Source organism: Mandrillus leucophaeus, unplaced genomic scaffold, assembly GCF_000951045.1.
Source record: "Mandrillus leucophaeus isolate KB7577 unplaced genomic scaffold, Mleu.le_1.0 Scaffold1176, whole genome shotgun sequence".
Taxonomy (NCBI): Eukaryota; Metazoa; Chordata; class Mammalia; order Primates; family Cercopithecidae; genus Mandrillus; species Mandrillus leucophaeus.
The window spans coordinates 181,929-207,673 of NW_012100054.1; the positions used below are offsets into that span (position 1 = coordinate 181,929).

The 25,745-nt window shown below is 41.5% G+C and overlaps 1 protein-coding gene across 1 annotated transcript in view; it reads left to right on the forward strand.

Moving 5' to 3' along the window:
- The first annotated feature begins 1,096 nt into the window (after positions 1-1,096).
- Positions 1,097-25,745, forward strand: part of PLS1 (plastin 1) — a 110,671-nt gene continuing 86,022 nt past the window's right edge. Inside the window, exon 1 of the mRNA XM_012001257.1 lies at positions 1,097-1,219. The gene's annotated coding sequence lies outside the window, so the exon portion shown is untranslated. The remainder of the gene's footprint in view (positions 1,220-25,745) is intronic.

The following is a 25,745-nucleotide window of genomic DNA, read 5'->3' on the forward strand; positions in this document are numbered from 1 at the left end:
GTTAGATGCATGTTTACTTTTTAAATAACTATTTTGCTTTATTTTGTGAGAACTTACTTAACTCCCCCTGCATATCTAGATAAGTATCAGATAAGGATACTAAATTTACCAGATTCTCTAGGTGGCAGGTGGGAAAAATCAGATAAGAGTACTAAATTTACCTGATTCTGTAGGTGGCAGGTGGGAAAAATTCCTTATCTTCCCTCTCCGTGGCCCACCTGCTTGCATAGTTCATTGCTCGTCCAAATTCTTTGGGTTCTTAAAATAATTTCAATTTCGCTTTTTTTTCTATTGTTACCATCTCAGGGTTGGTTGGGTGCCTATTCCGTATTGAATATTGTGCTAGGCGCAGAAGGGGCACGTGGGACTTTGAGTTAAAGGGGCAGCAAAACCTTGTTCTGTTCTCTGGACTGAGTTGGACAGACCACAACTACGGATTATGCTTCAGGCAAAGTATGTGAGAACTCTTGAGGCAGCATTCCACTTACTTGACTCACATGCGAGAGAAAATATCCCACTTTTGTTTGTGTGGGCTTTCATTATATATTTATTTTAATCAGGTGTGGCTGTTAAATGACAAGCAAGCAATACGTGAAACAAACAAACAAAAGAGAGAGAGTGAGTAGGGGAGAGAAGCAAGTCTTCTTTAGTAACGTATACCCTCCCTTTTGACCTGCAGGTCCCAAAGTGTGGTACCCAGACTAGTAGCACCAGTTTTCGCTGAGGACATGTTAGAAATGGGAACTGTCGCGCTACGCTCCAGACCTAACTGAATCGGAAACTCTGGGTTTGGGATCTGTGATTTTAAAAAGCTCTCCAGGTGATTCTGATCCACGCTCAAGTTTGAGAACCGCTGTGCTAAACTCATTCCCAGGGTGTAGGTGATCATCTTTAGACTTGGGTAACTGTAGGGGGTAGAGATAACGTTGCCGCAGCGCCCATCCACCTCTCCCCATCCACGCTCCCAGCGCCTGCAACTCGTCTTTCACCCTTAGCCTGAACCCAGGCTCTGGGCTTCCCTTTCCTTCCCGCTGGGAGCCGCAGGCAAAACGTGGCAAGTGGATTCAGAGTTTGCGGGCCCGGGTGCCGGCCGAGCATGCGCAGTGGCGCGAGCGCAGCGGCTGCGCGGGCGCGGAGAGGTAGCCGCAGAGTAGACCTGCAGGTACTTGGATCTCCAGTGGGAGCTGCGCTCACTAGGGCAGGACGGCGGCGGCGGCAGGTACGCGGGGGTGGGGATAGGGCCCAAAAGGAAGGCTGGACAGACAGATGGAAAGCGAAGCGTTACTCCTTTCGGGGCGCGCGGAGGCTCGGGGGCAGTCTCTCCGGGTCCCCTCGCTCGCCTCTCGTCTCCCGGCTGTGCAGTGCGGCGCCCACCGTCCTCCGGGCGCGCTTCTGCCCGGTCCGGGCAGGCAATGTCCGCAGGTGTTAAATCGCGTATTTATGCTGCTTAAACAATAATCCTGTTAACTGAATTGTGATTCCCTGCATTGAAGTAAGGTATTTCATTAAGTTTTCTGTTTTCAACTTTGGGTGGCTGCCGGTGAGGCTTTCTGATCCAGCCTGTTTTGTTTTAATTCTGAGACTGTTTTATTTGCCTTTGGCCTTTCGGTGCATAGGATCAATAGGGCTGTAGTGAAATCCCATCCGTGCTTTCTGTTTTTGGTACCTTTCCTGGAGCATAGGGACCTCTGGATGCGGCATAAAAATGTCAGTTTTCAGCGAATTTCACTGCCAAAAAACTTTCCATGTTTCAGCTGCATTTTCAAGTGGAGAATTTACAAAATTTAAGATTTCCCCCTAACTTTTCAATTATTACTGTATTTCGGGCTTCATTTGGCATTACTAAAAGGAAGCTGTCGTTCAGATGAGTAACAGAGTTCTCACCTTTCCCCCTTTACTTACTGTGTCACATTTTATGGCTTATACCGTGATATTTTTCCCTCCAGCCACGGTGTTGGATATACTTGTATGAGACTTAAGCTGTGTTGCATAAATTTCTTGAAGAACCTGTGAGCCAGAAGCAAAATTTCAGGCCAGGGGGCACACACAGAACTTGAAGCAAGTTCTTTTACACCCCCCCACCACCTTTGTAATCAGCTCTCCTTTAAATTGATTTATGTAATGAAATTCTATAGTAAAGTGTTAAATGTGGAGGCATATATATATATAGAGAGAGAGAGAGGTAGTAAGTTTAGGAAGAGGAAATTTTAAGTTCAGGAAGAGAAACCTATATGGAAAGGGAATACAGGTATCCTGCCCCCCTTCATTCCTCCCATGATAAATGTTTTAATGGCAGAAATAATATACAGTTGGTCTAGTTTGGGCTGTAGAGACCTTTGAGGTCAGCCAGTTCAGCTGCTTCAGTTTACAAATGAGAAAACTGAGACCAGCGAGGTTAGATGACTTGCTGTGGCCACCCAAGCCCCTCATTAGCAAAGCTAATTAGCAAATCCCCTCATTAGCAAATCCAGGTTTTCTCATTTTCTGGGGTCTTTTTACCACTCCCTGCTGATACTCTTCTTTGCCTCGATTATTAAACTTCCTTTTTCTCTTCTATCTTCTTATACCATGAAGTCTGACTTAAGCAGAAAATTAGTTGTTTCTCTTACTAAGCTTGCTGGTGCCTTGCAAACTCCTTTCAAAAAGTGCCCTTTCACTGAAGCCCCACCTAACAATTTGCTGGTCCTGAAACCGCCCTCCTTCCTTCCCTCAGTCACTTGGGCCCTTGGCCCAAAATGCCTGTTTGCCTCCCTCTTTCCATATTGAAGTCCTGCCCATGGTGCAAGGTGTAGCTCGGGTGTAACCTCTTTTTGGAAGCCTTCCTTGATTGCCTTAGCATGAAGTAGCTCTCCCTCTTCTGAACCCTATAGCACTTACTACTGTTGTTTGTGCTGTTAATATCCCCATTGTATATAGTATCCTGAGTATTTTAGCACCTCCCAACTTCCCGACCAGGAAGTTGACAGGTTGTGTAAGCTCTTGGAGGTTAAAGCCTACGACTTAAACATCCCACCCAGCACTAAGCACAAAGTATATTCTTAGCTCCTGTTTGTAGGAGGGAGTGGGGGAAGGAAGTGCAGTATGGATAGTTTTGTAAAGGGATTTCATGTGTGTTCTATAATATGGGGAAGGCCGTCTTAGAGCTGTATCAAGACAGCAGCCAAGTCCATTTCTGATTCCTCATATTTTGTTAACAGATCACAGATTAGTTAGGGTGAGTATGAGAGACAGGTGTAAAAACATAACGGGGCGGTTGGTCCAGGCCCTAGATTAAGCCTGTGACTCAAAGTGGAGAAAGGAGGGCACAGAATTAAGAAATGTAAAGGAAGAAGCATGTGGTGAAAGACTAGATGCAGAGAAGGAAAGACATGTTGAAAATGAATTTCAGGGTTGGGGTGTTAGTAATGGGTTTATAATGTTCTTTTCATCTTAAAAGTACCTCCAATTGGCTGGGTGCGGTGGCTCATACCTGTAATCCCAGCACTTTGGGAGGCCGAGGCAGGTGGATCACGAGGTCAGGAGATCGAGACCATCCTGGCTAACACTGTGAAACCCCGTGTCTACTAAAAATACAAAAAATTAGCCGGGCGGGCATGGTGGTGGGCGCCTGTAGTCCCAGCTACTTGGGAGGCTGAGGCAGGAGAATGGGGTGAACCCGGGAGGCAGAGCTTTCAGTGAGCCAAGATCACGCCACTGCACTCCAGCCTGGGCAACAGTGCAAGACTCTATCTCAAAAAAAAAAAAAAAGATACCTTGAATTGTGACATTGTCTCTCTTTCTTATAGTTAGTGATGTGATTGTCTTATTTCCCATTCTAGATGATAACCTCTCTGAAAGATGATCTTTAACCCCTCACAATACCTGGCACGTTGCTTTGCAATGTCAGACACTCAATAGTTATTACATGAATGAAAAAACAAATAAATAAATAAGTGCATTTTGCCATGGGGAGGGTGGGCATTTAGGATCTTAGAGCTATATGGTAGCACTTTATCCAGACTATCCCCTAATTGTATAGAGGAGGGACTCAGATATTCTTAACTAAGCTAGTAGCGGGATAGCCAGAAGCTCTGTTCAAAATTCCTCATTACTAGACCCAAGCTCTTTTCATTATCTATTTTTGAGGTTGTTGGCCCCACAATTATTTTTATTTATTTATTTATTATTTATGTTTGAGACAGGGTCCCACTCTGTCACTCAGGCTGGAGTGCAGTGGCATGATCACTGCTCGCTGCAGCCTTCATCTCCCCGGGCTCAAGTGATCCTTCGCACCTCAGCCTCCCGAGTAGCTGTGACCACAGGGACGTGCCACCATGCCTGGCTAATTTTGTATTTTTTGTGTTTGGAGATGGAGTCTCACTGTTTTTCCCAGGCTGGTCTTGAATCCGTTGGCCTGCCTCAACCTCCCAATGTGCTAGGATTACAGGCCTGGGCCACCATGCTCAGCCTCCCAAGATTAATTTGAGTTGGTAGCAAGACATTCCAGTTCAAGAAGTTTTGTGGATTGAAAGCCCTCAGAAACCAATCTAAAGGGGAAATCTAAAGGAGAGAATGCATGTGTCATTGGAAGAGGTGAAACACAAGGCTGCTGGCCAGTTCAAGGTTGAGTGTACACAGTAAGGAGGGAGTGCGGCTGGGGTCCTAGGAATCTTCACACTGGGGAGTTGAATTCTGGAAAGGTCATGGTAGCTTAGCTTGTCAGAGGCGGACAGAAATGGGTTGGCCCAAAGTCCTTGGGACTGAGAGTCTATTTCCTAAAGACATTCTACACTACCAGGAGGTGGTGAGCAGTGGCTTTGGAGAGGGTAGGCCAGGTGCAGTGAGGCTAGGCCAGGAGGGTAGCACCAAAGGTTGGTGTTTATGGCCCAAGAACATGGGGCTGAGGTAAGGCTGATAGAGAGACAATTGTGATCAGGTTCTACCTGGAGAAACAAGACAGAAAGCAGTGCTGCTGACTCCAAAATTCCAGTTCAAGAGGTGGTTTGGAATATTTGTTTACTTGGAACAAACGTTGCATTTTGCAAATCATAACCATTTTGCAAATCAAAACACAGCCTTTCCATTGAGCTGCACTCAGCGATGAGGGAGCTGTTGGATGCCACATCCTTGCCATTGACTCGCACCCTGTGGTTGACCACCATCTTCGTATTTCCACAGGCAATGATGGTCCATTAAAAATGTCAAGGAGAGAGAGAGCAGTTGAGAGGAGAGACAGAACAAATGAGCTTGAGAAATGGCTAGTGGAGGGAAGGGAAAGGTTGGCCTGGTTTTATATATTTTATATATATTTATGTTTTTTATGACGACGTTAGTGAAAATTGATGAGGCAAATGCAAAATCAGGTAGTATGTTGAAGTTAATGTCTCATACACTGAAATGTCCAAATATTAAATCGTAGCATTTACCATGGCCCTTTGTAAAATGACAAATATCTTTCTTAAAATAATAGTAATATTAATAACTAGTATTACAGAATATCTTCCATGAACCAGGCACTATACTAAATACTTTACAAGTAATATATCTTTTCATTTTTATAAACCATCCTATGAGATAGGTGCAATAATTACCCATTTATTTTTAATTTTTATTTTTTGAAAACAAGGTTTCAGTCTGTCACCCAATCTGGAGTGGAATGGCATGATCATAACCCACTGTAACCTTGAACTCCTGGGCTCAAGCAGTCCTCCCGCCTCAGCTTCCCAGGTGTGCACCACCATGCCCAGCTTATTAAAGTTTTTTTTGTAGTGATGAGGTCTTACAATGTTGTCTAGGCTGATCACAAGCTTTTAGCCTCAAGCAATCCTCTCACCTCAGCCTCCCAAAGCCCTGAGATTACAGGCATGAGCCACTGCACCTGGCCTACTTTCATTTTCTAGATGAGAAAATTGAGGCTTAGGGAGATAGATAAAAGCATTTATCTGAGGTCACACAGTTTACAAGTGGCTGAACTGAGATTTGACCCCAGGTCTATCTGACTTTATACACTGAGCGCTCAAAAAACTTAATCAAATATCTTAACAAAAATGCAAAGCTCTTTCTGAGGTAACTCTAACAGATGCTTAGAATAGCCACAGGTTTCAGCTGGTGGAACCACCAACATTCTTTGAGCCACATTTAAAAACACCAAAACAACAGTGATAAATCATTCTTTTTGTTTTCGTTTTTTTCATTCCACTTAGTCTTTATCTCCTTTTCTCTTGAAGCGTTCCTGAAGAAAGAGACAGCAGCTTTTTCTCTGGGTACACCATTAAAGCCACTTCGATCTGCTCCCACCCTCTTTTGGGGTGGAGCTGTGGTGGAGGAGTGAGTTGGTGGTCATCCGGGGGGTGTCTGTGGAGTTGGCAATGGGAAACTGGGAAACTCACTTTGTGTAGGAGCCTAAGAACTTTGGAGTGACCAGGTGTAAGGATTTTTTCCCCTGGGGTGTCAGGATCCACTGCTGGAAGCTCCTGGAATATCTATGGGTCATGACTCTAATCTCAGGCCTTTGAACTATGGCCATAAACCCCCAGGAAGAATCCAGGTGTGAACACATTCTCCCCCAATTTTTAAGATCGGGGAGTTGTGAAGTCCCTGTGGACTAATTGGAGGTGGGTGTGGATACCTCTGGAAAGGCCCCAGGTCAAAGACAAATAATTTAAAGACCCCACTTGCAGGCCCCAGCTTAGACCTGTGAGAAAATGTGCTCCTCTCTCTCCTCTTGATGAACCTAATTACATAGAGAACTTACTCCTGGGAGTCTCAGAATGGAACCCAGCTGAGAGCGTGCTTCCCTCCCTTGCTGCCTGAGCTCTCTTTCCATTTCCTGGTTGTGCTTTACCTTCCCCTGAGTGGTTCTGTGTTCCCAGGGCCTTTTCTCTGGATATGAAAGGCAGGGCCGGCAGCTTCTGGCTTCGCCGGGCTAGTTTTTGTATTTTTAGTAGAGTTGGAGTTTCACCATGTTGGCCAGGCTGGTTGCCAACTCCTGACCTCAAGTGACTCACCCGCCTCAGCCTCCCAAAGTGTTGAGGCTGAGGCCACCGCATCTGGCCCTCATTATTTCTCTCAACATTCAAAAGCTTGTCACTTCATCCAGTTCCGAATTAACTTTTACTCTGACTGATGATGAACGTCAGGGAGAAAGAGAAGGAGGCATTTGTGCTGTATATGGGTTTATTGGTTATAAAATGGTTATACAATTTTGATTGTTGGAAACTTTGCTGACATGTAAGGTCACATGAGATGTGAGGCCGTTCAACTTTGATCATCTGATTTCAGCACTTCGTCTGAAAGGGCCTACGTACCGTTTTCAGTGAGACATATGTAGCATGGCTTCTGTAAAGGCATATTGCTTTTTATTATAGTAATATTGTAGGCACAGAAAGGATGAGGAGTTAGATGATTGGGAGAGTTTTTTTCTTACTTAAAACACTTGTTTCATCAGAAAATATTTCCTAGCAGAGTTAGACATGGCTTTGGTCATAAAGTCCAGTGGTGAAGGGACTTCAGACTTTATGATAAACTAAATTTTATGATTGACTTTTGTGAGCAATTCACAGCTATAAAACTACGAGACTGGGCATGGTGGCTCACACCTGTAATCCCAGCACTTTGAGAGGCTGAGGCAGATGGATCGCTTGAGCTCAAGAGTTCAACACCAGCCTGGGCAACATGGCAAAACGTCGTCTCTACAAAAAAAATTATCTGGGCATGGTGGCGCGTGCCTGTAGTCCCAGTTACTTAGGCTGAGGTGGGAGGATCATTTTGAGCCCAGGAGGTTGAGGCTGCAGTGACCTGAGATTGTGCTACTGCACTTTAGCCTGGGTGACAAAGTGAGACACTGCCTCAATAAAAAAAAAAAAAAAAAAAAATGCTTACAAGAATATCTGGGTAATAACTCACTGCACACAGACATGCCTCCTTCAAAAGATCCAAGCTGACCACAAAAAAAAAAAAAGAGAAACTGTCTTTTCTTGATAGTAAATTGGATGGAGACATTAGTAAGGTACAAGGTGTCTGAGGGGCTTCATTATAAAAAGCAAAAGGTTTTGGGGTGTCGACCCAAAATATTAGCAGGAATCAGATTTACTCTATTACTGAGGAACACAATACATTAAATTGTTTATAGATCCAGTTTCAAGAAATAAGATGTTTTTATTAAAAAAAGACAAAAGCTCCTTCAGTTTTTTTTGAGAACTAAGAAATAAGAGATTTTAGCAGTACAGCCAAAATACAATTTGGATTTAAGTTTAAGACCCTGGTAAATGGCTGTGAAAGGATCGGTCTTGTTAATTACGCCTTGGACCAAGGGCTGCTTGTAATGAATAAAAGAGGGGGAAAGGTTTAGACAAGTAGAATCTCTAGGTTGATATCAAGTTGGTATTTGTAACCTTTGTGAATAAACCAAAACCTCTCAAAGACTCCTGCTCTCTTTTCCTGGAGAGCTCTCAGAATTCTTTCCTGGCGGTCTCCCTTTTCCTTCCCCTCTCCCCAGGTTTAAGATCGTTGGGACATCCTTTTAGGCAAGGAAATGTTTCTAAGAGTGACTCAGTTATTGCAATTTTAAGTGTTAATCAGGTCAGTGAGGTGCCAGCTGTGAAACCCAGCTCACAAAAACCCAATGATGTTTTTTTTTATCAGAAGTTGTCATGGAAGTGAGTTAATTTTGGAAAAAACAATAATAACAATTTGCTTGATCCCTTTCTTATCCTCAAACAGCCAAATTAAATTCAAGATTATTGGTTGGGTGTGGTGGCTCACGCCTGTAATCCCAGCACTTTGGGAGGCCGGGGAGGGCGGATCACGAGGTAGGGAGATCGAGACCATCCTGGCTAACATGGTGAAACCCGTCTCTACTAAAAAATACCAAAAATTAGCTGGGCGTAGTGACAGGTGCCTGTTGTCCCAGCTACTCAGGAGGCTGAGGCAGGAGAATGGCATGAACCTGGGAGGCGGAGCTTGCAGTGAGCCGAGATCACTCCCCTGCACCTCCAGCCTTGGTGGCAGATGGAGACTCCGTCTCAAAATAAATAAATAAAAAATTCAAGATTATTATCAGTGGAAAAAGGTAATCTGAAAATCTCTGAATGTTTAGTGGTCAGTTAAAATGAGCCTTAGGGCAATTTAAAGTTTAGATACCTGAAACCAGTTGGCCATGAGAACCATGAATGAGAAGTCAAAGTCTGTGATTGTTTTTCTGACCCCATGAGAAGGAAGGCCTTCTCTTCAGCTGTAGGTTTGATGATCAAACAAGATAGTGAATGTGAAAGTAACTAGTCAACTACAAGATAAAGAGGTAAGGCATTTATTGAGGTTTAAAAAAGCTTTCTGATTTTGCTTCCTTTCACTGATAAGTGACCAAGACTTAGGGAATGACTTGCCTCCTGGAGGTTGCCTGATTTGAAAGTGGCAGAAATTAAACTCGTAACTGTGTCTCATAATTTCAACATTTGAAAAAATGTCAGGGTTTATTTATTTTTTTGAGACAGAGTCTTGCTCTGTTGCTCAGCCTGAAGTGCAGGGGCACGATCTTGGCTCACTGCAACCTTTCGCTTCCCAGGTTCAAGTGATTCTTCTGTTTCATCCTCCCCAGTAGCTGGGATTACAGGCATGCGCCACCACGCCCAGCTAATTTTTGTATTTCTAGTAGAGACATGGTTTCTCTATGTTGACCAGGCTGATCTTGAACTCCTGACATCATGGGACGTCACTCTAGCTCCAAATCTAGTGCTCTTCCAGTCAATTCATATTTTCTTCTGTTACCAAATAATTTCTCTATGAAATTTATATGCAATTTTTATAAAAGTCTAAATGTATTTTATGACTAACCCTCAACTATGTAGCATTACAGTTTCTCTAATGTTAACAGTAAAATGAGTTCTTGAAATAAGAGTTGATTAACATGGGAAAATATCCATCTCTTTCATCTTGAACAAAGTAGTTTTGTTTTAAAACTTATACTTCCTGCTAATGTACAGCTGGCATGTATAGGATAAAAGATTAAACTTTCTAAATATTTTACAAAGTTATATTCTCCCCATGTGATATATATAGTTCTGTGGGAGACTAAGCCTTAATTGAAGTATTTCTGCGAGGTTACTATAAGCATTTCTCATAGCACTAGGACAATAAATAATGGGAGAGCCCAAAACATTGTAATTTTCTCATAATTCAGAGGAAATGACTGAATCCTGAAGCATTATACAAAAGGGTACACAGTGATACCCATTTTTGCATGTTAATGTATTGTTAAATATCAGTGGGAATATTCTGCATGCTATTTCACATCTCAGGCACACTTAAGGAAGACCTTGTGATGTACATGTTGCTCATTTAATCTAGAAAGGATACCAAGGTTCATTTACAACTTCTTTATGCACAGTTTTTTTGACTATGTTATGCCCTGAGGCATTAAGGGTATTACTAAAGCAAGCAGCAGGACTTCTCAGAGAAATTAAAGGTTTCATATCAACCACACATTGTCAAAATCTTCACTTTGAATAGGATTAAATGATGTTTCATCAGTATTCTTGGCACTTATGACATTGTTTTTGAAATAACAGTTTTATTACTCTTGGCTGTGACAGTTTCTCAGACTTTTCTTAATACCATACAATTTGCCTATTTAAAATGTATAGTCAGTTTTACAGTATTTTCATTACCCTGTATTCATTAGCACTTTCCTCATCTTCTACTACCTCCTCCCCAACTGCCCCATCCCAGGCAATGCCAAATCTACTTTTTGTCTATAGATTTGCCTCTTTATTTGAAATTTGAAATTTCAAATAAATGGAATCATGTAATATGTGGCCTTCTGCGTCTAGCTTATTTCACTTAGCACAATGCTGTCAAGGTTCATTCATGTTGTAGCACATATCAAGACTTCTTTTCATGAGTGTGCATAATATTCCATTGTGTGGACATACCACATTTTATGTATTCATCCTTCAGTTCATAGACATTGGGGTTGTTTCCTCTTTTGGGCTATTATGAATATTGTTGCTGTGAACCTTTGTGAACTGGTTTATTAGGGACATTTATTTTCGTTTCCAGAAGTGGAATTGCTGGGTCATGTCACCTAGCATTTTGAGGAACTGCCAAACTGTTTTCTGGAGCAGCTGCGCCATTTTACATTCCTACCAGCAATGGATGGAAGTTCCTGTTTCTCCACGTCCTCACCAGCACTTAATTATCTGTCTTTTAAATTATGGCCATTTTAATACATGTGAAGTAAGTATAACATTGTAGTGACTTAAAAAAAAATGAATAGACTTTATCTTTTAGAACTGTTTCAAATTTACAAAGAAATGAAGCAGATGAAACAGTGCTCCCATATACTCCCACAATGATATACTGTTATCCTATTATTAACTTTTTTTTTTTTTTGAGACAGAGTCTCACTTTGTCACCAGGCTGGAGCGCAGTGGTACGATCTCGGCTCACTGCAACCTCTGCCTCCTGGGTTCAAGTGATTCTCCTGCCTCAGCCTCCCGAGTGGTTTGTACTACAGGTGTGTGCCACCATGCCCAGATAATTTTTGTATTTTTAGTAGAAACGGGGTTTCACCATATTAGCAAGGATGGTCTCGATCTCTGGACCTCATGATCCACCCGCCTCGGCCTCTCAGAGTGCTGGGATTACAGGCGTGAGCCACCGCTCCGGGCCGTATTATTAACATCTTACATTAATTAGTATGACATGTTTGTTATAATTAATGAACTGATCTTGTTATATTATTATTAACTAAAGTCCATAGGTTATTCATATTTCCTTTGTTTTTAGCCAAAATCCCTTTTCTGTTCCAGGATCCCATCTAGGATATTACATGACATTTAGTTGCTGTGTCTCCTTAGTCTCTCCTTGGCTGTGACAGTTTCCCAGACTTTCCTTGTTTCTTGATGATCTTGAGAGTTTTGAGGAATAGCAATCAGATACATTGTAGAATGCCTCCATGTTGGAATTTGTCTGAATTTTTTTTTTTTTTTAATAATTAGCCTGTGGTGACATTGATTTTTAGTATCAGGGCAACTTACTTGGATTATAAAAATACATGATCAGAATTGGAAATCAGCAGAATGTGGTTGGTGGGAAATTATTTTACTTTATTTTTATTTTTAAAATTTATCTTATTTTATTTATTTTTAGAGACAGGATCTGCCATGTTGCCCACGCTGGTCTCAAACTTCTGGGCTCAGGCAATTTTCCCGCTTTGGCCTCTCAAAGTGCTGGGATTATAGGCACTATGCCTGGCTGGGAATTCTTAGGAATTTTTAAAAGTCAGTTGCCTGTAGAAGATGAGCAGACAGAAATTTAACTCAAGATATGTTTTCCTAACAAGAGCTTGATCATATTGGAAGATGATCAGATTAGGTAGTGGAATTTATCTTCATGACTATTATGAGACAGCATATAACCTAAGGGTAAAGCCAAAGATACATTTTTCACTGCTTTAAATGTAGCAGAGAATGTTGTTTTGCTTGTAATAAAACATAAAGTTAATGAAATTCAGATTGACTTTTAGAATTCCATAGCACTATGGCAGCATCCAATGTATATTGAGTACTTCCACCTACATCAATCCCAGTAATTCTCAAAATGCTTTGTGAAGGGAGTAGGAACTGAGACTCAAAGAGGTTGTGTCATTTGGCCTGAGACTCACACAGCTTGTCAGTAGAAGAGCTGAGATTTGAACTCAGGGCTGTGGAAGCCTATACCCTGCTGCCTGCCAGATTCCAGAGTTTCCAGTGGTTTTAAATCATGAATGTACCAAAGGACACAGGCTTGAGTCCTTATCTTACTGGATATTTTTACTGCCAGCCAAAGGAGATAGCATCTCTCTGTGTTTAAGGCCCCACTGAAATTGGTTGGTCCGATTAACAGCATACCTGTTGACTGCTAACTAAGGGAAACTAAGCCAGCTTTGCCTGGGGCACTAATTCCTGCCACATGTCTTCTGAAAATGAAGCCCAAGGGTCATAAAGCAGGCAACCAACTATGTGAGAGAACAACATTAGCTGAGTATGTTTGCCAGCGGTTACATTGCTCAATGTATGTCTTAGTTACCTCTCAAGTTTTTTCAATAAGTGAGTGTCAGAGAGGATTTGATTTTAAATATTTATCTTTAAATTGGAGTAGATGTGGTAATAATGTGTGAATGTACTTGAAATGAAATAGTAAAGTTGCATAGATAGCTGTCTGAGGAAGGTTTGGAAAATTTCCCTGCTTATTCAGCTAATTTTTGTAAAGTGCCCGAGATGACTGATCACAGATTAATACAAAGTTTCTTTCTATACTACCAAAATATCAGACTTTATGTATTAGTCAGGATATAGTTTGTGCTGCAGTAACAAATTAACCATGAAATCTCCATTGCTGTCTTGCTCATGTAAATGTCTGTGTTTATTGGCTGTTCTCCAGGGCAGCTCACCTATATGCAATGACTCAGAAATCCAGGCTGCTGTCATTTTTGCGAATTTGCTTTCTTAACATGGAGCTTTCAAGTGATCCCACCAGAGGAAGGGGAACTGGATAATCACGTACCAGCTCTGAAATACTTTGGCCTCGAGTGACAAAAATCACTTTGATTCACAGCTTATTGGCTAGAACTAAGCTTATCACCCTGCTTAATAGCAAGGGCCTAGAAGTGAGAGGGAGCACATGGGTATTCAGTGAACAATAAATGTCTTTTGCATCCCTGGTTTTAGAGCAACAGAAGTAGTTAAATTGTTTGCCAAAGTCTCCTCAGTAGAGATAGAAAAGTGGACTGAATATTTAGTGATAATTACTTGATAAAAAATTGTAAGTAAATTTTGCCATAAACTATTAACATTTGCAATAATTTATATATGGCTGATTTAGCAACCTGATTTCCACTTGTGGATATGGTTATACCTTCTAAGGGTATGACAGTAAAGTTAGCTTCTTTTACATTATAATATTTCAGCTGATGGTGCTGATGATCAAAGCTTGTATGTATTTATTTTGAGATGGAGTCTTGCTCTTTCGCCCAGGCTGGAATGCAGGGGTGCCATCTTGTCTCACTGCAATCTTCACCTCCCTGGTTCAAGCAGTTCTCCTGCCTCAGCCTCCCGAGTAGCTGGGATTACGGGCACGGGCCTCCATACCCAGCTAATTTTGTATTTTTAGTAGAATTGGGGTTTCACCATGTTGGCCAAGCTGATCTGGAACTCCTGACCTGAGTTGATCCATCCTCCTCGGCCTCCCACAAAGCTTGTATTTATTAAGTATCTCCTATGTGCCAGGTACTCTAAGTGTTTTATATGAATTACGTTAATTTAGATGGGGACTGCAATTTCATCTCTATGGTAACTATTCTTCAGTTCCATCAACTTGCCTTGTTTGAATGGTGCCTAGATTAGACCCATCACTGTGCAGATAGCTCCCCTCTAGAAACCAGGTTGTCACTAAATTACCTTAAAAATAAGGCTCCGTAGGTTGAATGTGACACTCTGGATATTGTCTAACTAGCACAGAGTACAGTAAGATCTAACATTTACTGTGATTCGGATCATACTTACATTTAGCAGCTTAAGACTTTGTAAACCTTTTAAGCAGCCATATCTAAAAATAAGCTTGAGGTAAACTAAGCCCATAGGATTTTTTTTAATATAACTTTTTCCAAAATGAATTCTCCTGTATTTTTGTGATTCTCATATTGTCTTCAAATGGGTATATTTGATGAATACAGAATTCTCTTGTTGGTTTGTCCTTTTGATGTCCTCTTTCCCTACTCTCTTCAGTGTGGCCTCAGATTCCACCATTAGAATGATAGGATGACAAAGATCCTCGCTGGGCCACATAGACTGGGGCAGTCCTCTCTCACTCAGTTTTCAAAAAGGCTCTTGGTTGTTTGAGAACAACTATCTTTACCATGTATGAGGAGCCCCATCTCAGGCTTTTCATATTGATTCCACATTTATTCATCAAAAAGCTGAACACAATTTTGGGCCCAGACGCTGAGCTAGGCCTCATCTGTCTCTACCATCATAGAGCTAACAGTCTAGACCAGAAGTTGGCAAACTTTTTCTGTAAGGGGCCAAGTAATAAATATTTTAGGCTTTGTGTTTCATATAGTCTCTGTCTCTGCTACCTAACTCTGCCCTTGTAGCGTGAAGGCTGCCATAGACAATATGTTCATGAATAAGCATAGCTGTCTTCCAATAAACTTTCTTTGTGTGCACTGAAATGTCAATTTCTTGTAATCTTCCCTTGTCACAAACTATTATTCTTTTGATTTTTCTCTCTTAGCTGTTTAAGAATGTAAAAACTGTTTTTAGTTCACAGGTTATATGCAAGCAGGCAGTGGACCAGATTTGGCCTTCAAGCTGAATTTGTCAACCCCCTGGTCTAGAATGAGCTCTGTGTTGTTTTAGTCTCACAAATACATACTGAACTGCCTTAATAATTACTTAAATTGGTCAAGCATGGTGACTCATGTCTGTAATCACCAACCTTGAGAGGCCGAGGTGGGAGGATCATCTGAGGCCAAGAATTCAAGACCAACCTGGGCAACGTAGTGAGACCTTGTCTCTACAAAATTAGCCAGATATTGTGGCATGTGCCTGTAGTCTTAGCTACTCGGGAGGCTGAGGCAGGAAGGTCACTTGAGCCCAGGAGTTTGAGGCTGCAGTTAGCCATGATTGTACCACTGTACTGCAACCTTGGCAACAGAGCAAGACCTTGTCTCCCAAAAATTTTGTAAAAATAGTATGTATATAGTACTATATATAGTATGTATGTAGTATTATATAGTATGTACATACTATATACATAAGTGCATACACATATTGCTTTTGAGGACCACTGATTTTATGATAATCATGAATCACCAATATTGAAAATAATAGCCAATATCTATTGGGCATTTACTATTACATATATTAGGCTTTTTTTTTTTAAGCCTTTTGCTATTTGTTTTAATTAAGCCTCCCTGAAACTGTATGAAGTTGGTATTATTATCCTCTTAACTTTTTAGCTATGAAACCAAGACTCAGAAAGGTTAAATCACTTGTTTAAGGTGATATAGTTAGTAAGAAGCAGACATTCTCAAGAATTCTAACTCTAAAGCCAGCGCTCTCAATGACATATTATGCCTCTTTAGGTACTGAAATATATGTGTAAAAGTCGTTAGGCCATTTTTTATTACAATGTAAGAAAACAGAAGTAAAGATGAAAAAATTATTTTTCCTAAGAAACAAGTATGTCATTGAAAGAGGAATTTAGCAAATAAGTGCTTGAATAGTTCTCACTGGTTTAATTTTAACTAGTTTCTGTCCATGAGAAAGAACAATCAACTCCAACTCAGGATAAACAGCATGCTGGGACCTTTCCCTTTTCGGAACTGAATTAACACTGATAATCAGGGCCGGGCTGGATTTACAGTATAGTGATGTATCGTGTCCAGTGCCAAAATCGTAGTACAGATACATTGTATTTGTATATAAGGTTTACAGAATGCTCTGTTGTATGTGATAAGTTATGTGAAAGTGCTTCGTGACCTGCAAATCATATTCCAAAGGGATCATTGTTCATCATCCTGGTGGCTCATTCCACTGTAGATAGAGCCTTAGTCTGACCTTCATTGTTGCTTTAGCTGGATCAGTAGAAAAGGTTAGATCTCAAGTAAAGATAACTGAAAGAATCCTAGTGGACTATTTAAAATTTCCCTTCACCAGCCAGTTGTGGTGTTGTGCACCTATAATCCTAGCTACTCAAGAGGCTGAGGTGGGAGGATCAGTTGGATCCCAGGAGCTGGAGTCCAGCCTGGTCAACACAGCAAGACCTTGTCTCAAAAAAAAAAAAAGAAAAGAAAAGAAAAAATAATCCCTTATTTAATTTTGAGCCTGTTTTATTTTTAATTTATTTTATTTTATTTTTTTTTGAGACAGAGTCTCAGTCTGTCGTCCAGGCTGGAGTGTGGTGGCACGATCTTGGCTCACTCCAACCTCTGCCTCCTGGGTTCAAGCAATTCTCCTGCTTCAGCCTCCTGAGTAGCTGGGATTACAGGCATGCGCCACCACACTCAACTAATTTTTGTATTTTTAGTAGAGACAGAGTTTCACCCGTGTTGGCCAGTCTGGTCTTGAACTCCCAACCTCAAGTGATCCACTCGCTGCGGCCTCCCAAAGTGCTGGGATTACAGGCGTGAGCCACCGTGCCCGGCCAATTTTGAGTCTGTTTTATGTTGAACCAGGAGAAAAGGACTAAAGACTCTATTCTCATCCTGGGAAGTCTGAGAAGAAAGAGAAGTAGGATCAGATACAGTTTATTTTTCCATTTAAGTTCTGGTCTTAGGGCTGGGCGCCATGGTTCACGCCTGTAATCCCAGCACTTTGGGATGCCAAGGTGGGCAGATCACTTGAGGCCAGGAGTTCAAGACCAGCCTGGCCAACATGGTGGAACCCTGTCTCTACAAAAAATACAAAAATTAGCAGATGTGGTGGCTAAAGCCTGTCACCCCAGCTACTCAGGAGGCTGAGGCAGGAAAACTTGAACCTGGGAGGCGGAGGTTGCAGTGAACTGAGATCATGCCGTTGTACTACAGCGTGGGTGATAGAGCAAGACTCTGTCTCAAAAGAAAAAAAAAGTTTTCAACTTAAAAAAAGAAAAGAAAAAAGATAAGTTCTGGTCTTAGAAGGAAAGAGGTATGAAGGAGAAGGAAGGATTTTGAAAAGAAAATATTATTTACCTTGATGCTGACTCACTAATCTAATCTTGTGAGCAAAGACCAGGAATTCAAAAGATACCCACACTTGTGCCACCCTGGGGCGTATCTCTTGCTGTAACACTGAGGTCATAGGATGGCATAGTAGTATCTTCAACCAGTTCATTGTACATGCAAATAACAGATGATTCAAGACAGGAAAAGATCTTTGTACACTTTTATTGCACTGTGATTGTTTCCTGTTCCATAAAAATTCTCCTCTGAGCTACTCTGTAGTAGAGCTTATTGCTAAATGAAGAGGACTAGCAGGTGACAGGGTCTTTCCAAAAACAACATACTTTTATTTGCTTTATGTATATTTAAAAATTAGGTGCACCATAAAATTCTATATTTGGTACCTTCTGATTATGAAATTTCTGTCCTGTAACAATACAGGATATGGCTACTTTTTGCTTCATTAGTCCAGATCTTTTAAGGAAGTAGAAATGTTAAAAAGAGGATTGCCTTTTTATTTTGAGTCCCTTGACCATCTCTCTCCTCACCCTCTGTGAGTCAGGCTACTTTGGGATTTGCCATTTGTTCATGATCCGTACAATTACAGCTTCATAACTGAGAATGGAAGCAACCACCAGCTGAGGAGGAAAAAGAATACATATATTCTTTCTCTCAACAGCACCATACCATATAATTTCAATGCAGGGATAGCTCAGGAAATTAGCAGCGGCAGGCAGTAGAGCTTACACTTAACTACCAAGGGTAGAAAGGGTGTGTAGAAGGGGGTGGTCGTTCAGGTATGCTCTGTGGAAGAAGGCAGTGAAAGAATGAGGATGGCAGGGAATCACAAGGCCTGTGCCAGACTTCAAGGTTCACATGTTATCTAGAGGGCACAGCAGCCCTGGCTTAGCCCAGTGTTACCATATAGGAATGTGGGTGCAGTATTGCCGGACATTCCGATTTTAAATGAAAAAATAGAAATCTGAACTTTATGCTAATCTCTGAATTTTTATATTTTTGCTCCAAAATTAAAAAAAAAAAAAATCCAACACTCAATGAGCCACAGAGGACATGTGTCCAGGCAGTGTTTGGCCCATGGGTGCCATTTTGTCCCTTTGACAGCCAGGAGAGGCTCTTAGTTTGGTGAAGGAGGAGTTATAAGAGCCTGTGATGGGTGCCCCAGGAGTATGGCGGCTATAGAGTGTGAGACCTGGCTTGGGCTCCACCTGCTACTTTCTTTTTCTGTTTTGTGGAGGAAGGTGTGTTTTAATTCTGCTTAAGGAAACTCTTTTGCTCTCTAGATTTCCTTCCTGGAGAAAGAGGGGTTGGAAGTGTTGAATGCTGTCGGGGACTTCAAGAGCTGGGTGAGGCTGGGCAGTGGTAAGGCAAGCCTGGCTAAACTACGGGTTTCAAGGCAGGATGTCATTTGAAAATTGAACAGAAAATTGAACAGACAGAGAAGCATCCATCTGCAGGATGTGAGTAGGGTGGGAGAACACAGAACAGAAACAGAGCTTCCAGACCCAAGGATGGAAAATGAGGGTAGAGTGGGAGTAGTTAAGAGGTGCCCAAGGCACTGAAGAATAGCCCCAGGTCTAGGTTTAGTTGTGGGTGGGAAGGAAGCTGTTGAGGCAGCCAACGTGGTCTGGACAAGTTAGTTGTTGATGATTGACCCAGAGAAGTGATGTAGGCTGAATTTCTTGAAGATCCTATATCTTCTCTCCATTTACATTACTTTGGTGGTAAAAGCATGTTCCACAGGAGCAAGAACATTATTCATTGTATACAGATGATATCATCTGGCTTCAGCATTATGGCTGAGACAAGGCAGGGTCACTGTGCTTCCAGAGTGAGGTCACAGACTTTGGAATTCCTAGTTATCTTCCCGATCATCCCACAATCATGATTATGATGGATACTCTTGAGGGCCTGATAATTCAGACTCTTCTTCCTTTTATTTTTTGAACCAACTGAGAAATAGATACAGGTCTCTCAAATGGAGTTTGAAATGTCAACTTTATTCTTGGTGGAGCGGGACCAGGATTGCTGCCTGGGTCTGTGGCCAAATGTCCTTCCTAATATTGTTCTTCCCAGAAGCTTAACGTCTACTCACCACATCCCCAGGAAACCTAGTGAACAATTGCCTTTGGGTCTTTTACCATGTGAAGGAAGAGGAGAGCTTGTGTCCTGAGGACAAGCAGGTGCTAAAGAGGGAAGGGGCAAACCATGTAAGGACAGTGATGTTTAGCACTTTACCCCACCCCGCTCAGTAAAAACCACTTTAGCTCCATTGAGTATAGCAGTGGTTTTAAAAGTGTGGCCCCCAGACAAGCAGCATTAGCATTCCCTTGAAGCTGACTAGACATGCAGACTTTTGGTCTCCATTCCAGACAAACTGAATCAAAGATTCTGGAGGATGGACCCTGGAGTCTACGTTTGAACAAGCCCTTTTGGTGATTCTATTGCATTTAAAGTCTGAGAACTATTGCAGTGGAGGAATGAGGTTCAGTGGGCCCAAGACACTTACTGTCTCTCCAGTGAGGTAAATCAGTTCCCATTTTATGGAGGAGAGAGAGAGAAGTGCAAAGAGGCCAGAAGTGCTGCTTTGACAATAGGTCCTCATGGAAACATAAAGATAAGGGTTTCCCCCAACAGATAATCCTGCCCTGTAGTCTGGAAGATGATAGTTTGAGAAAAAATAGCAAGAGCAAACATGAAGACTTTCTTCAGATGCCCCTTTTCTTATTAATGTTTTCTACCTTTTCTATAAAGGATAAGGTAGAGAAAAAGCAATGGTAGAGGAAGACACACTAGCAGGAAGAGAAAGAACACTAAATGATATAGAAAATAATAGGTATTATATTTCTTCCTTTACAACTGATCACTTACTTTTCTATATCATTAATTAAATTTTTAGTCTCTATCGCAAGAACAGAAAACCAAACACCGCATGTTCTCACTCATAGGTGGGAATTGAACAATGAGATCACTTGGACACAGGAAAGGGAACATCACACACCGGGGCCTATTGTGGGGATGGGGGAGGGAGGGGGGATAGCATTAGGAGATATACCTAACGTAAATGACGAGTTAATGGGTGCAGCACACCAACATGGCACATGTATACATATGTAACAAACCTGCACGTTGTGCACATGTACCCTAGAACTTAAAGTATAATTAAAAAAAAAATTTTAGTCTCTGATTTGTTTTTCTAGTTGTGACCCCAACAGCAGGCCATTTGACTGTGATCATGTCAGCATGGACTGCAGTGCTATTTACTTTTTGTATCTATTAATTTTCATGTTGAATTGTGTGTACTGTTTAGTGACACAATTATTATAATTGTATTATTATTTTTGATGGAGTCTCGCTCAGCCACCCAGACTGGAGTGCAGTGGCGCGATCTCAGCTCACTGAAACTACCGTCTCCCGGGTTCAAGCGATTCTCCTGTCTCAGCCTCCCAAGTAACTGGGATTACAGGCACCTACCATCATGCCCGGCTAATTTTTGTATTTTAGTAGAGATGGGGTTTCACCATGTTGGCCAGGCTGTTCTTGAAACCTTGACCTCAGGTGATTGTAAGCCCAGGCCTCCCAAAGTGCTAGGATTACAGGCATGAGCCACCGCACCTGGCCAGTGACACAATTATTTATGTCCTTCATATTCACCTGGAGTTGAGATTATTTAAATTGCTTTGTAATCTTGAGTATGTCATTTAATTGCAGTTTCAACAGTCTTCAAATCACAATGGACCCTATCCCAGTTAGCCACTAAAATAGCCTGTGATGGCAAGCTCTTGTCACAATAATCCATATAGTTGGCATTTCATATTTTAAGGTTAAAAAATGTATACATTTCCAAAATGTTGTGATTAGGAAGTTTTTGTTTTGTTTTTTTTTTTTTTTGCTTTAGCCAACGTTTTTAGAGGTTTGGAATAAAATTATGCCCCCTTGGGTACATGTAGCCTTAACTAGACATGGATGCCAATCTCTTGTAAACACGCTCAATTCCTTGCAGTCCAGAATGGAAGCTTGTTTCCATTAAATGTTTAGTCTTTCCAGATACTCCAGGAATGAAAAATGCTAAAGAATTCAAGCTGCCTCTGATTTCATATGAAAATGGAATTATGGTGGTAGTGATCATCATAGTAACTGAATGGTTACCATGTTCCAAGAACTGTGCTTAATCTGTCATAACTCTGTGGGCAGGTAGGTATTTCATTCCTTTTATACAGATGAGGAAACTGAGGCACAGAGAATGTAACTGACTTGCCCAAAGCACCCCATCTGTGCTTGAGAAACAGGAGCCGACTCAAATCCAAGTCTTCTCATATCAAAGCTATGTCCTTAATCATCTGGTCTGCTAGATGGGCTAACTCCTGACAAGATTTGCACTTGGGGCCTTGATCAGCATAGCAGAGGTCTCAGGTAGTTGGTGGGAGAAATGGGGAGTGCTTCAGCAATATTAACCATTTGTTTGAGGAAAAAGTTCAGAAATACTTATTTTAGACCTCATTCAGATTCCTAGGCCCCATCCTAAAACTTCTGAATGAGACTCGTTGGGTTGAGACCCAGGAATCTGCATTTAGAATAAAGTCCACATGTTGATTTTATGACTAATGAAAACCTGCTACACCTGGCCGGGTGTCGTGGTTCAGTCCTGTAATCCTAGCACTTTGGGAGGCTGAGGCAGGTGGATCACTTGAGGTCAGGAGTTCAAGACAAGCGTATTCAATATGGTGAAACCCCATCTCTACTAAAAATACAAAAATTAGCCGGGCTTGGTGGCATGCACCTGTAATCCCAGCTACTCGGGAAGCTGAGGCAGGAGAATTGCTTAAACCCAGGAGGCAGAGATTGTAGTGAGCCAAGATCGCACCACTGCACTCCAGCCTGGGCAACAGAGCTAGACTCTGTCTCAAAAAAGAAAAGACAATTACTGCACCTAATTGCTAGGCATCATTTCATGTCTATTTCAGTAATCTGTGGGGCCCAGTCTCTCAGCAAGGGTTAAGACAGAGGTATTCCTGCTCATCATCATTGGCAGAATCTAGAGTATTTTTATTTTTGTAGTGTTTTTCTTTTTAAGCTCCTACACTAAATATTTGACTAACATCTAATACGTATATGTTATTGGAGGGAAAATGTGTTTAAGGAGAACTGTAAAATTGACATTGATCTCTCTCCTCAAACAAACTCTGCCTACCCCCGCCCTGCTGCATCTCCCAAATGATAGCTGTTCTCTTGTGGATAATCCAAGGCCAAGGTGATAAGAACATCCCATTCTGAATAAAACTATCCGAGCCTGTATTAGCTTTCTATTGCTCCCATAACAAACTTCCACAAGTTTAGCAACTTAAACAGTACAAATTTATTATCTTACAGTTCTATAGGTCGGAAGTTTGACGCAGGTCTCACCAGGCTAAAGTCAACACAGCAGGACTGCATTCCTTTCTGGAGGTTCTAGGGGAGAATCGTTTTCATGGCTCATTGGGTTGCTGGCAGAATTTAGTTTCTTTTGGTGGTAGGCCTGAGATCTCTGTTTTCTTCCCGGATGTAAAGGGAAGGCCATCCCCAGCTTGTAGAGGCCACCTGCATCCCTTGGCCCATGGTTCCTTTCCTGTGTCTTCATAGCCAGTGACAGTGGGTCAAGCCCCTCTTACACTTTAGTTCTCTGCTTTTAAAGACTCATGTGATTAGGTTGGGCCTGCCCAAATAATCTAAGACAATCTGCCTCATCTCAAGGCCCATACCCTTAATGAACATCTGCAAAATCTGTTTTCCCACGTAAGGTACCATATTCATAGGTTCTGGGGATTAGAATGCAGGCATCTTTGGGGGACGGGGTATTATCCTGCCTGCCACAGATGCATTGTCTGCCTTTGTTGACAAATAAGATAGCAGTGGTTATCACTACCAGCAGGGCTCCAAGCATTCATGTTGATGTACATAAGAAAATGTGACTTAACAGGATATCTTTCTAAATAGAAAACATTTCAGGGCCAGATTCCAAAACAAATAGTTTTGAAAAGGATGTTTCAGGGCTTTTGTGTAGTCAAGCAGAGCTCCCACAACATTTGTCTCTGTGAGTAGGAAAGGAAAGTAATTCACATTGAGCCTGCTTCTCTGGTAGCTTGGATTCAGAAAAAAAATTCTGATATGAAATAGGCACACCCATTCAGCCAGAATATTTGCTTTTTGTGACTCATTGCCTACCATATGCTCCCCTGCTTCCACACCTTTGTTCATGCACTTTCAGCTGCTTGGTGTGCCCTCTGTCTACCAATTTATCTATGATACATATTTATGACAAGTTTTGACACCTACTTATTCTAGGCAACATTTTCCAAGATGCTAAAAGTATGGCATCTACTCATTTTCCTCAAAAACCGAAGTAAAATGCTAAAAATAATCCATGTCATCTGCCAGATTTCCAAAGGCTGTTTTTGAGTTCTTCTCTATGATGTTTTCCTCCATAAATGTGTTCAGCATTAAAGAAACCCCTGCAGCATCTTGGCTATAGTGAGTACTTAGTAACTACTTACTGAAGTACTAAATTTAAGTAATTGATTATATTATCTTTATACCAAAAGTCTGCAAGATGTATGTATGTATTGTGTCCTTAGAATATTCTAAACAAAAGAACATTGCTAAGAGTGTTTCATATAAGCAAGTAAAACTGGGATTGTTAGAGGTGAGGTTTCCAATTCATCTTTTACTAAATATGTTAATTCATGTTCAGTCAGATTACTCAGAGGTATAATGAGCAAGGGAGTGGACTTTTTTCTTCTATTTTTAAATGTGATGTATAGTATATATGCAGAAAAACATAAAAATTGTGTGTATAGATTGATGAATTTTCACAAATGACTACTCCCACAGTCAGCACCCTATTGAGAAACCAGAATTACTCCTGGCTCCCCAGAAACTCTCTGACTGCTTTCCAGTTGCCGTCATTCTCAGGGGTCATCACTACTCTGATGCTTCAGAAGTTTAAGAAGTAGACTTTTTTTTTTTTTGAGGCAGAGTCTTGCTCTGTCACCCAGGCTGAAGTGCAGTGGCATGATCTCGGCTTACTGCAATCTCCGCCTCCCAGGTTCAAGTCATTCTTCTGCCTCAGCCTCCCAAGTAGCTGGGATTACAGGTGCCTGCCACCATGCCTGGCTAATTTTTTTGTATTTGTAGTAGAGATGGAGTTTCACCATGTTGGCCAGGCTGATCTCAAACTCCTGACCTCAGGTGATCCACCCACCTCAGCCTCCCAAAGTGTTGGGATTACAGGCGTGAGCCACCGTGCCAAGCCTGAGAAGTAGACTATTTTTAAGATACAGAAAGATATTCTCACAGATGATATGACAATCTTAGAAACAAATCTCTAAGCAAATGTTTATGGGTTTATAGAGATTTTTTAAAATGTGACTCTTGCCTTGAAGGTGCATTTAAACATGGAATAGTAAATTCTTTTCTAAATGTTCTTGCTTTATCAAATAATTTGAATTACATATACAACTTTGACTCAGTTTATTATTCTCCAGTATTTATTGAGTACTTGTGATGGTTCAAAATATTCATAGGCTGTTAAAGCTGCACCATACAGGCCGTGTGCAGTAGCTCACACCTGTAATCGCAGCACTTCGGGAGGACAAGGTGGGCAGGTCACTTGAGGTCGGGAGTTTGAGACCAGCCTGGCCAACATGGTGAAACTCTGTCTCTACTAAAAATACAAAAATTAGCTCAACATGGTGGTGGGCGCCTGTAATCACAGCTACTCGGGAGGCTGAGGCAGAAGAATGCTTAAACCTGGGAGGGGCAGAGGTTGCAGTGAGCCGAGATTGTCCCCCTGCACTCTAGCCTGGGCGACAGAGTGAGACTCTGTCTCAAATAAATAAAATAAAATAACAAACAAGAACTGAGCCATATCCTTGGCCCTGATCAGTGACTTGGCACTATATCATTTTCTACATAGTTGTTATTGAGATCAAATTAGAAAATTTTTCAGTATTTTTTTTTTTTGAATTTTGGTTTAGGCTCATAGTGGATATTGAAGAATATATTGTCAGCAAAAGTGGCAGTCTCCATACTG